General features: G+C 38.3%; 1 long non-coding RNA gene across 1 annotated transcript in view; it reads right to left on the bottom strand.

Annotated features, from left to right (window-relative positions):
• Nucleotides 1–1,237: 1,237 nt before the first annotated feature.
• LOC131381466 (uncharacterized) overlaps nt 1,238–11,775 on the bottom strand; it is a 66,196-nt gene continuing 55,658 nt past the window's right edge. Inside the window, exon 3 of the long non-coding RNA XR_009210217.1 lies at nt 1,238–2,165. This is a non-coding gene — a long non-coding RNA (uncharacterized LOC131381466). The remainder of the gene's footprint in view (nt 2,166–11,775) is intronic.

Genomic DNA, 11,775 nt, shown 5'->3' with positions numbered 1-11,775 from the left:
CTCATTTTATGAAAACTGCAAGTAATGGAAATAGACCATGATATGAAAAGACTACAAACATAAGATCCCACCATATAAATTTTAGACAACAAAAGTTTTTCTGGAAAAGCAATTTGAATAGAATTTTGCCACCTCAATTGCATGTGTTAATGATTGGTAAAATCAATATGAAAAATAATGTGTATATTGGTAAAATAGTTCTTCATTGCTAAGTTTGAATCAAAGATATTCTGACCTGGCCAGGGATGCTGAGACCTGTTTGTAGCTATTTTTTATAATATACCAGAGAAATAGATATTTGCAATTGCTAGTGGTTGCTAGGGAAGAAAAATATCTTTTAGTTCAGTGGTGTGAAATTGAATTCTCCATCCACTTCTTTTGCTGTACTAGGCTATTTGAGTTTTGGAAGTGTCTTCCCTATCCAGTGTGTAAATTAAAATAATGCCTTTATTTTTAAGCCACATCATGGTTAATATACATGGTATTTTCTTACACAGTTAAGGCATTTAGAATCTCCTCTTCCTCTCCCCATTTATTCAAGACATTGACCAGCATACAAGGTTGACTTCCATGACAGATTCCACAGAGACACTGCCATTGGAGTGCTTCATTCCAGAGCACTGAGGAGCACCGAGGGTCTGCTTGTAGCTTGTTTGGCTTAGGATGGTACACTGCACTGAAAGTCACAGCTGTTTTCCTTATGAAACTCTGTGATAGATGATGCGAATGACCCCAATTTCTCACCCTCGCTCCCACTTGCACATTCTTGCTCAGGCCAAGATTTGTGACATTGTATCCAAGGAGCTATTAGGAGAGATAAAGGAAGTGGAGGCCTTGAAACGTACTCGAGAAATCCTCCTGTCTCTGTTGACCTTTCCCGTGATTCCAAGAATATATCTGGGTTATCAAGGTGGACGACAGAGTCAATTTCTCCACTCTCCCAGCTCTGGCCCTTCTAGACTGGCTTCCAGCCAGCCCCTGACATGCAGAGGTGCAGATGGGTGCACAGAACAATCCGCAACTCACTGCAGGGGCATGAGTCTCCAGCCAGACCAGCCCCTCACTGGCCCACTCAGCCAGCCACAGGCTGTGAGCCGAGACCACCATTCACTTAATATGCCTCTGACGCTTTTTGACGGTTGTTGTGAAGAATTACTGCGTGAAGAACTGATGCTCAGTACACTCTGCAGTTTTATTACCATGCACGTGACCAATATATTTTTTTCTAACTGTGAGTAGTAATCAACTGAATGCTTATAAACACTTTCTGCAAAAGTTAAAAAGAGCTGGGATTAAAATGTGATAGAAGTAGCATAGTTAATAAAGTGTTGCTTTTTGAAGTGCTCTGTGTGTGTGCACGTGTGTAAGTGTGTCGTTTGCATTGCTAGTTAAGATGAGCTTCCCACGGTGGGTCACGGTCAAAAAGCTGGAAACAACCAGCTGAACCAGCGGGACTCTATGGATGGACTCTGTTGACCGGGTTGCACGCAGGTGCTTTGTGGGGTGACAGGATAACATGGGGAGATGGAGACGCAGGGAAACAAATGAATTGAGTGCCCCTGGAGCTGCGATCACAGGCTCTGCCATCCCGGGTCAGTGGGACCATCTCTGAGCGCGAAGGACAGCAAAACCTTCAGGAATAATGATTCTATAAATTCAAAGCTACATAGTTTATAGGTTTTTCTAATCAGAAAAGACATCTGGGAAATTGGAATGAAAGTGCTCATAAAATGACCTTACCTTTTTTGACAAGTAAATCTAAGGTCGGTCTATTGATAGAAAATAATTAAAAGGCCAATGACACCCAAGAGTGAAATCTGAGTAAGTGTCCCATGTTTTCAGGATATGCATTCAGAATTAGCTTTGATTCCAGAACACAAGACATATGTCCAGGTAACTGAGGAGGGGCAGGCGGCTGTGAGTAATTGGCCTAAGCTACTTCATAGACTCTAAATAAAACGTCAGATACAGAACAGTCAGCTTCTACATTAAACGTAGATCAGAAATCTGCACGTCGGCGATCACTCTCTGGCAGTTCTTCAACCCAGTAGCCTGAGCTGGGCTATTTCTTCCCCATCCTGCGGTCTCGGGTCTCTCACTGCCCGTCCCACTCCAGAGCGTGACTGTCAATGGGACATGTTGCCCCTGGTCTGCAGTGTCGAGATCTGAGGAAAGGAAAAAGAGCCAGTGATCGCTATCATGTAATTAAATACATCAAACCAAATAAGTAGAGCTCAAATCATAATGAAAAGGAAATTGATAGGAGAGGCAAAGGTTGCTTGAAATGTTTGACAAGGCGGTACAATGATCACAACTTACGTTAACGTAGTACTTGAAAGTTTACAGAACCCTTGCATGTAAATAGATATAAGTGCACAACTGCATGGAATAACGTGGTACATTATACTTCTTCTGTGTGTGATTTTGTTACTGTCATTTTACAAGTGAGGCAAATACAGCTGAGATAATTTTATTGAGTTGGGTGATAACTAAGAAGCTGGGATTCCAAATCAGAGTCTCTTTAGTTGCCAATACATTTGTTGCCACTACAGTGAAAGTCTCTATATGCCTCATACATACTAAATGATTGTCCTTTTCAAAGAGATTGGAGACTGATTGATAAACTCTCAGTTCTAGGCATTTCTTTTCTGTAAGGCTAACAACAAAAAAAACACATGCAAAATATGGCCATTTATGTCTCGACATATGCTGTGAATGGTCTTGTCAAAAAGGAAAGAAAATATTTATGAAAGCCTATTCTTAATAATTGGAAAATGTTAGGTGCATATACATTTAAAACACCCATATGATTTCTATTCATAAAAATGATTAAAACCATCAACTCTGATTAGGTTATAAGCTTTGAGACTTGGCCATTGAAGCCTGTTTAAAGCTTTCATTTATGCAAAGAGTCATTTATCCTGTGTTTCAAAATTCAGACTCACTAACATTACCCTGATATATCAATAATCTTTTCCTTCATGAGGCTGTGTAACAAACAGCCAGGAATCTTCAGTGCTAAACAACATCAAGCATGAATTGTGCTTGTGTCTGGGGACAGCGGCTGGGGGAGCCCTGCTGAATGTGTACAGTTCCCTCACCGGCCTGAGTGTCAGCTGGCTGTTGGCTCATTGAGGAGGGCATTCCCTAGGAGACCATGTGGATGCTCGCACCTCTCATTCTTCAGGGCTGGGCATTTTCCCGTAGTGATGGCAGAACGGGGTGCAAGAGAGAGCAAGGGAAATACCAAGGCTTGGACTGACTCACTGCTATTTAGACCACATTCATCATCCAATGACAGACAGGGTGAGCCAGTTTCAAAGAACTGGAAAATAGAATCCACGTCCTCAGAGGAAATGTGGGGTTATCTGGCATTGTGGTTCCACGTTAGGGTAAGGAATGAGGTCTTCAATGTCGTCGTCCACTCCTTTGAGCATTGCTTAGTTAAGGATATAGAAATGAGAACATCCTAGTATATAAGAAGCATGCATAGTGCTTTATGCAGATAAGTTAAAAAACAGACAAGTCTAGACAGGTGTTATAAGCATTCAGGAAGTCAAACCTGACTTTCTGTGTGTGATTAGGTAAGAAGATTTAACACATGATTAAGCAGGAAGATGTGCATGGGTAGGAACTTATGAAGCACATTAAATTGCTTTATTCTCCTTTGATATTTTACAGCATCATATTCTCAGGAGAAGTGCTACAAGTTCCCTTTTAGGAATACATATGAGATCTGCTTTGTCAAGATTCAAGGATGAAAAGAGAAGAAGAAAAAAGTATCATAGTAGATTTTTCTTTTATATATATATATCATAGTAGATTTTTCTAAAATTTTTCATAGTTCATTTATTCATTCCAAGAAGGGAGAAAAAGAAAAAGGAAAAAGAGCAAAAGACTAATGACTTCTTAGCCCCGCATTTTCCACTTGATTGATAAACCAAATTTTCTATTTGAGTTAATTCTGCAAAATGTTAACTCAATAACACTGCAGCCTGATTTAGATAAGACTAATCATTCAAGGAAAGTCCAGTCAACTGACCATTTCTTCTAGTGAATCTCCCATTATTTGGATTCTAATCTTTTAGAGACCCCATTCTGAAGTAGAATTTATGCTTCTCGATGAACCAGCCAGTCAGTGAGACTCACTTTTGTTTTTTAGGTTAGAGAAGAATTTCTTACCTATAAGTGCCACTTGCTGACAGGCAACATTAATTAAGATAAGCATGAATTAAAGGCAATTAAATGTCTGACCAGCTGTATTACAGAACAAGCCAATGAAGTATTTTATTTATTTAGTAGAAATTCGGAATCCATATCATTTCCTCCTGGTCATGTAACTGTAGATCTTAGAGAGGAGGGTAGAATGATGTTCCTGTCCTGACACTGTCTGCAGATGAGTTCCATGTAGCCTGCATAGCCCTAATCATAATACGAGCCTTTGACACCAGTGAAAGATGGAGGACCCAGGAACCTCCTCTTGTGTGAGTTTTCAACACCACATGGTAGCAAACTCACTTTTTCCAATTATAAATTAAGTAAGCATATTTTAATTAAAGTTTCACACCTCATGTAAGGCAATTGTTGTATTTTATTAATGTTTCTGAAGTTACAACCCTTCATTGAGAAACTCAGATGGGAGTATGTCAAATAAATCCCATTTCACATGGGGAACATAAAAAAGGATAACACTCCGGCCCTTGCAAGAATCAAGAAAACTAATTGTTAAAATGATACAATTACAGGATTTGTTTTTGTTTTTGAGATGGAGTCTCACTCTGTCATCCAGGTTGGAGTGCAGTGATGCGATCTCCGCTCACTGCAACCTCTGTCTCCCAGGTTCAAGTGATTCTCCACCCTCAGCCTCCTGAGCAGCTGGGACTACAGGTGGGTGTGTGCCACAACACCAGCTAAATTTTTATATTTTTAGTAGAAATTTTTATATTTTTAGTAGCCATGTTGGCCAGGCTGGTCTTGAACTCCTGACCTCAAGTGATCTGCCCAACTTGGCCTCCCAAAGTGCTGGGATTACAGGCGTGAGCAACTGTCCCCAGCCAATTACAGGATTTTTATAATTGATATCCTGATACAAAATGACCTATTAATCTGCTATTTATGGTGTTGGGATTGAGCATCATGGTTGAAGAAAGGAAGTCTGAAAATGCTAAAAATCAATGAGAAATTGGCTGATATTTCACTACCTGATTTCTTCTTTCCTAAGTGGCAGCTATAGCAACAATGCCCAACTCCCGGGCCTTCCTTTTCTCATTTGCCCAGAAATAGTCTGGATTGTTGAGGACCAAATCCTTCATTTTGGTGATGAGCTCATCAGCAATCTCCTGGGCATTGAAGTGGACAAATGAGAAATCCCTGAACCAATTTCATGGTACAGTCTCTTCCAGGGCAGTCTTCTCCAGGGTAGAAAATGGATGACAAAATGCCTTGAAGTCAATGCATTTGTACAGTTTACAAATGAAGGCATCTTTAATTTCAACACTTTTCCCAGAAGAAGTCTCACTATTACATTGTCTATATTGACATTCACTTTGCAAGAAATATTTAATTAAAATATAACAAAAACCATTTGATTGTTGTCTCTCTCATTGCTAGCTAAAATAATCAATTAGAAAGCTGGATCAAAGAAAATATACATTTCTGACAAGGGCAAAGTTTAGAAACACATGTCTTATTTTTACACAAATTATCATATAATTTAACTCAATTTAAAAAAGTCTTTTTTTCTTGTCTTAGACAAGCTATTCCTAAAGTTAATATGAGAAAAGGAAAATGCATAGTCAAAAAGTTTCTGACAAATATGAATAATGAAAATATTTTAACTGTGTAGGAGGTAAAAACATGTTATAAAGAGACTGTGATTAAAAGAGTTTGGTGCTAGAATGGACACACGAGTAGAGTCCACAGATAGCCACACATGTGCCATGAGATGAAAACTGCTTTAGGTAGAAACAGCTCATTATTTAAACAATGGCATGTGTACAATTGACACTGTAGTGTATTATCTCACTAAATAAAGTTAGGGTATTGTCTCATATCTTTGGTAAAAAATTTCTAGATGAGTAAAAGATTAAAAATAGAATTAAAACAACAAAATAGTATGTAAAATGTGGATTTATTTTAAATAAAAACAAAACCCAGAAGTTACAGATTAAAGGTACACAACAATATGTATAACGTGCGACTCTTAAAAAATGATGATTTAATATACAGATATGCTTCTGTGTTCATAAAATAATCCTGGAAAGACCTATGAGAGTAGGACCAGTTGTCGCTTTGCTGGATGGAATAGGGTGAAGGACAAGTGATAATGAGGAAATGTAAATTCACTACATGACACTTTTGTGCATCTTAGGTGTTTAATCCCGTGTGTATACTGCGTTAGCAAGTAAATAAAAGACAGTTTGCAAATTTCAAAGGGAGACTTTGTTTCCTGTAGGACACGGAATAAACTTGGAAGTGTTCACTCCCTTCTTCACAACAAGAAAAAAGCTTAACAGACTGAAAAACCAACAGCTCTTCTTAGATCTTGGAGAAAACTGACATCATAGGGCAAACGCTTCCCCTGACCTTGGAGAGACAGGCAGGTGAGCACAGATAACTGCAGCTTACTGAAGTGGAATCCTCCGTGGGAACCACAGCTATGGCAGGGAGACCTAAACTGCAATTGCTGAGTTTCTGGAGACTGAGTGGACAAGTCTGATGGTTAAAATCTCGAGGGGGAAACTGCATTGGGGTGGAGATCCCAGGGGGATATACTGTATAGTGGGGTGGAGATCCCAGGGGGATATACTGTGAATCTGGGTGGAGATCCCAGGCGGATATACTGTGAATCTGGGTGGAGATCCCAGGGGGATATACTGTGAATCTGGGTGGAGATCCCAGGGGGATATACTGTGAATCTGGGTGGAGATCCCAGGGGGATATACTGTATAGTGGGGTGGAGATCCCAGGGGGATATACTGTATATTGGGGTGGAGATCCCAGGGGGATATACTATATATTGGGGTGGAGATCCCAGGGGGATATACTGTATAGTGGGGTGGAGATCCCAGGGGGATATACTGTGTAGTGGGGTGGAGATCCCAGGGGGATATACTGTGAATCTGGGTGGAGATCCCAGGGGGACATACTGTGAATCTGGGTGGAGATCCCAGGGGGATATACTGTGAATCTGGGTGGAAATCCCAGGGGGATATATTTTATATTGGCGTGGAGATCCCACAGTTTTGCAAGGTTTACCCCCAGAAACTCAACCAGGTTCTGACAGTGAAAACCAGAGAAAAATCCCTGGAGAAAAAGGAAACATTTGGAAATATGCCATGGTACTCTCTTTTTCTTAACTAATCTGCTCTCAGGAGAAACTCTTAAATCAAGCCTAACCTGCTGGGGTATTATCAGAGCCCACCTGACCTGGGAGAAGAGAAATAAATTCCCAACTCCAGCCCACTGTAGGCAACGTGCCCCAGCTAAGGGGGGAAAAATGGAAACCTTGACAAATACTTGCGAAGGTCACAGGCTCTCTAGTGACGGGGACCTACTCACATGCCAATAGACAGCTTCCTCTCCCTCCACAGCCTACCACCTCATCAGTGGGGTCCCCTCCTTCTACAAGTGCCCTCCCTATCTTTTTTGCTATACCACTCATGTATTGGTCAAAGTGGTTTATTACAATACCATGTTCATCTAAGCGTGGGGCACTAGGACGTTTGTCCACCTTCACATTTATTATTTGGCTGAGGGTTTTCCCAGCCCTTTTCTATATTCTAGTATTAAGAGCAAATGTCTTGCTTAGATTCAGGATTAATTGTTTGAACACAAAAGGATTCACAGGCAAGGCTACGAGCTTTCCCATTCATCACATTATTTGCCACAGTTTCTGATTGTCCCACTTTACTGATACCAAAGTTAAATCAGTGTGCTCAGCCTCATATTCCCAGCGGAAAGTTTCACATCAAAGTTTTGGTTAATGGTTTTAGCAGCTATTTTTGATAGTTTCTTTTAAAAAAGATTTCATCAGGAATTGTAAAATTGTGATGTTCTAATACTGTTAGTCCTTCTATAATTAATTGGAATTTGTCTATAATGAAGGATTTCTTTCCCATCAACTACTTGCATGCACCAAAGTAATAGCTCAGAGAAGGCAGGATACCTACTAGCTTTTCTCTCTATTTGTCAACTGTAAGAATAATGATTCAGTACCCTTGGGTCCACCACAACATCTTATACCTCATATAAACTAAAAATGCTTGTTCAAAATTATATTAAATTTTTATTTTTTGCTAAATTGTTTGCTAAGCCTCTTAAGTATTTTTTGAATTTCTGTCTTCTTCCTACTTAATGATTTCATTTTCACATGAATCAGTATATTCAAGATTTTTCTATGTGATTATATTTTATAAAGAACCAGACTTCTTTTTTATTTTCTTACAACTTTAACTTTACATTTTCTAATATATTATTTGTTTTTAAAATTTTATTTTCCTTTTTTCTTATGCAACTTTTTAATTTTAGAACAATTTTTAAGAAAAAAAACAGTAGATTCCTATATACCCCACGTTCTCTTTTCTTACATTAGTATAATTCTTTACATTAGTATGGTATTTTGATATAAATAATAAATCAATATTGACATATTATTGTTAACTAAAGTGCATACTGCATTGAGATTACTTTATTGCACACCTAAGGGCCTTTTTCTTCTCTAGGATTGTATCTATAACTGTGATGCTGTCTTAAGCTCACCTTGTCTGAGACAGATTCTCAAACTTGTCTTTGATGACCTTGTCATATTTGAGGAGTACTGTCCAGGTGTTTAATACAATGTCCCTCACCTGGTATTAGTCTGCTGTTTTTCTTATGACTAGATTGGGGTTGTGTGTTTTGGAGAGAGAAACTAGAGTTAAAATACCATTTTTTTAACATCACATTAACAGTACAGACTATAAATATCGTGTTTTCCTTGATTTGTTTTTCTGTTGCTGTTGTTTTGAGAACTTCCTTATTTTCTGACACCACAAGATGCTCTGGAATTATCTTATATTTTTTTTCTGCTTCAGTCCTAGAATCTACCATTTCTTGAAAGTGTGCTGGTTCATTTTATTGGACAATGGTCTTAGAAACCAAGATGGGTGTTATGTGTGTTTGCTGCCACTGGGGTATTGTTGCCACTGGGTGCTTTGGTTTTTATTTAACATATTTTTGAACTTAAGAAATATAAGGTGAAGACTTAGATTGTTTTTATTGCATAAAAATATTTGAACAAGTTTCTTATTGCTGCGTAACAAATTACTGTAACCTTATGGCTTAAAACAGCATAAACTTTATTGTCCTACCATTTTAGAGCTCAGAAGTCCTAAATAGGTATCACTGGGATGAAATCAGAGTATCAGCAAGGCTGTGTTCCTCCTGCAGGTGATAGGCAAGAATCTGTTGACATGCCTTCTCCAGCTTCTGTTAGGTTGGTGCAAAAGTAATTGTGCTTTTTGATGTATTAAAATGGCAAGAAGTGCAGTTACTTTTGTACCAATCTGATAGAAGTCACCTGTATTCCTGGACTCGCAGCCCCTTCTCCAGCCTTCAAAGCTAGCCATGTCTGTTCAAGTCCTTCTCAAGACCCCATCTCTCTGGTTCTGTCTTTTGGTTTTCTCCTCCACTTTAAGGACCCTGTTCCTGACATTAGGCCCACCTGGATGATACAGAACAATTTCCCCTTCTTACGGTCAGAGGCTTAGCAAACAATTTCATCTGCAACCCGGATTTCCATTTGCCATGTTTCCTAACCTAGAAGTAGGTTTTAAGAATCCTTTCATTAAACATATTTTTGGTAGCCATAACATGCCTGCCATAACTATGTTGGGTATATATTGATACACAGAGGTTTTTTTCATTGTTTTTCAAATACTTTGATATTATTTTTCTGATTTCTTTGACCAAACAATGATTTTGGATCTTTTTAAAAACTTACTTGTATTTGTAGAAAACTCTCTTATTAAAGAGCTGCAATTAATTTCCAGATATATTAAAATATGATCAGCAAGAATTGATTTTTCAGTTTGTGAACATTTGGATAGATTTTGTTAGAGCCTAGTACAGAATGAATTATTGGTGGTTGCTTTAAACAAACTTTCTACCTAGGAACAACTTTTAATAGCTTTAAAAATATTTTTATTGTTTATTCGTATTACCTCTGTTTTGTCTGCATGATGATTATTTGTGTGGATATCCAGGGAACTCACATGAAGCTTAGGATAAGCTCAAAATAATTGGACAACACTGTGCCAGAAGAAAGATAGGCAGGCATCAGTGAGCTCCTCTGCTGCTAAACTAAATCCCTGCTTTTAGGTTTGTGGATTGCAACAAAATGCAGTTATTATTATATAAACAAGCTCATAAAAGTTTTGGTGTTACCTTTAAATACTATGCCTTGTGTGATGAATTTGATACTGAATAGAGAAATAACTGACTTGAGGGGCAAATGCATCTCAGTCGGGATTGAGAGAGCTGCCATATATCTATGTGCTTATTTTCAGTGGCATAACATCAGCAGTATTTTCCTTAAACATGCCTACTCCTACCAAAGCTCAGAGACAGAATAATACAAGAAATGTTGTTTCTAAAAAGTGGCATTAATATTTATGATAAATAATTAGTCCAAGTCAGTACTTTTTTTTTTTTTTTTTTTTGAGACGGAGTCTTGCTCTGTCACCCAGGCTGGAGTGCAATGGCATGCTTTTGGTTCAGTGTAAACTCCACCTGCTGGGTTAGAGCAATTCTCCCACCTCAGCCTCCTGAGAAGCTGGGACTACAGGTGCCCACCACCACATCCAGCTAATGTTTGTATTTTTAGTAGAAATGGGGTTTCACCATGTTGACCAGGCTGGTCTCGAACTCCTGACCTCAGGTGATCCTCCTGCCTCGCCCGCCCAAAGTGCTGGGATTACAGGCGTGAGCCACCACACCCAGCCCAGCACATTTTTATAAATGTACTTAAAGGAAAAATCTCTTTTGATTCTAATTTTGTTTCACAAACATTGATATTAAAGGTTATTTTATTATTTTGTTGGCATTCCTGTCTTTTGGGACATATTTCTATTTTTGGAAATAAAAAAGGAATAAAGTTAATGGAGTTACAGCTTCAAGTTAATAAAGTTTCTGGAAAACTGAAATATACTATATATATAATTTACACAGATAATATGTGACTAAAATACTAAAGCATATATGCTAAATGTTTTTTATCTATGTTGTCGATTGCCTTTTAAAAAGTGAGGACCATATACCTTAATTACCTTGGCATTTTTTTGTTAACTAAATACACACAGAAATAAAAAATAGGGCCAAAGGAGGAAAAAGAATAAGAGAGAAGGAAGGAGGCTTAGTTCAGACATCTTATTTCACTGAAAGTAGTTGCTGCTGTTTCATACGATAATACCCATCAATTTCTATAACATTTTTTGCCAAAAAGTCTTGATGAAAGTTGAGTTTACTTTCATCTTAGGGTATAAAGTCTGTGTGGCATATTTGTTTTTTAAAAAACTGCTGAAAAGTATCCATTTTTTTTTTTTAACTAATATTAGGGGCTAAATGCTCATGTTATTATTCTCACTCAAACCTAAGCACAGACACACACACATGTGTGCACACACACCCCACTGTTAATGGTTTCTGGCCATGTTCTTTCACTTCCCTGTATACATAACCAATAAACAGAATGCACAGTGCACCTTTGTGTTAAATTATGAGCCTGGGCTGATTTGA

The sequence above is a fragment of the Hylobates moloch genome, unplaced genomic scaffold (genome assembly GCF_009828535.3).
Source record: "Hylobates moloch isolate HMO894 unplaced genomic scaffold, HMol_V3 SCAFFOLD_2, whole genome shotgun sequence".
Classification (NCBI taxonomy): domain Eukaryota; kingdom Metazoa; phylum Chordata; class Mammalia; order Primates; family Hylobatidae; genus Hylobates; species Hylobates moloch.
This window is presented reverse-complemented; position numbering and strand designations above follow the sequence as displayed.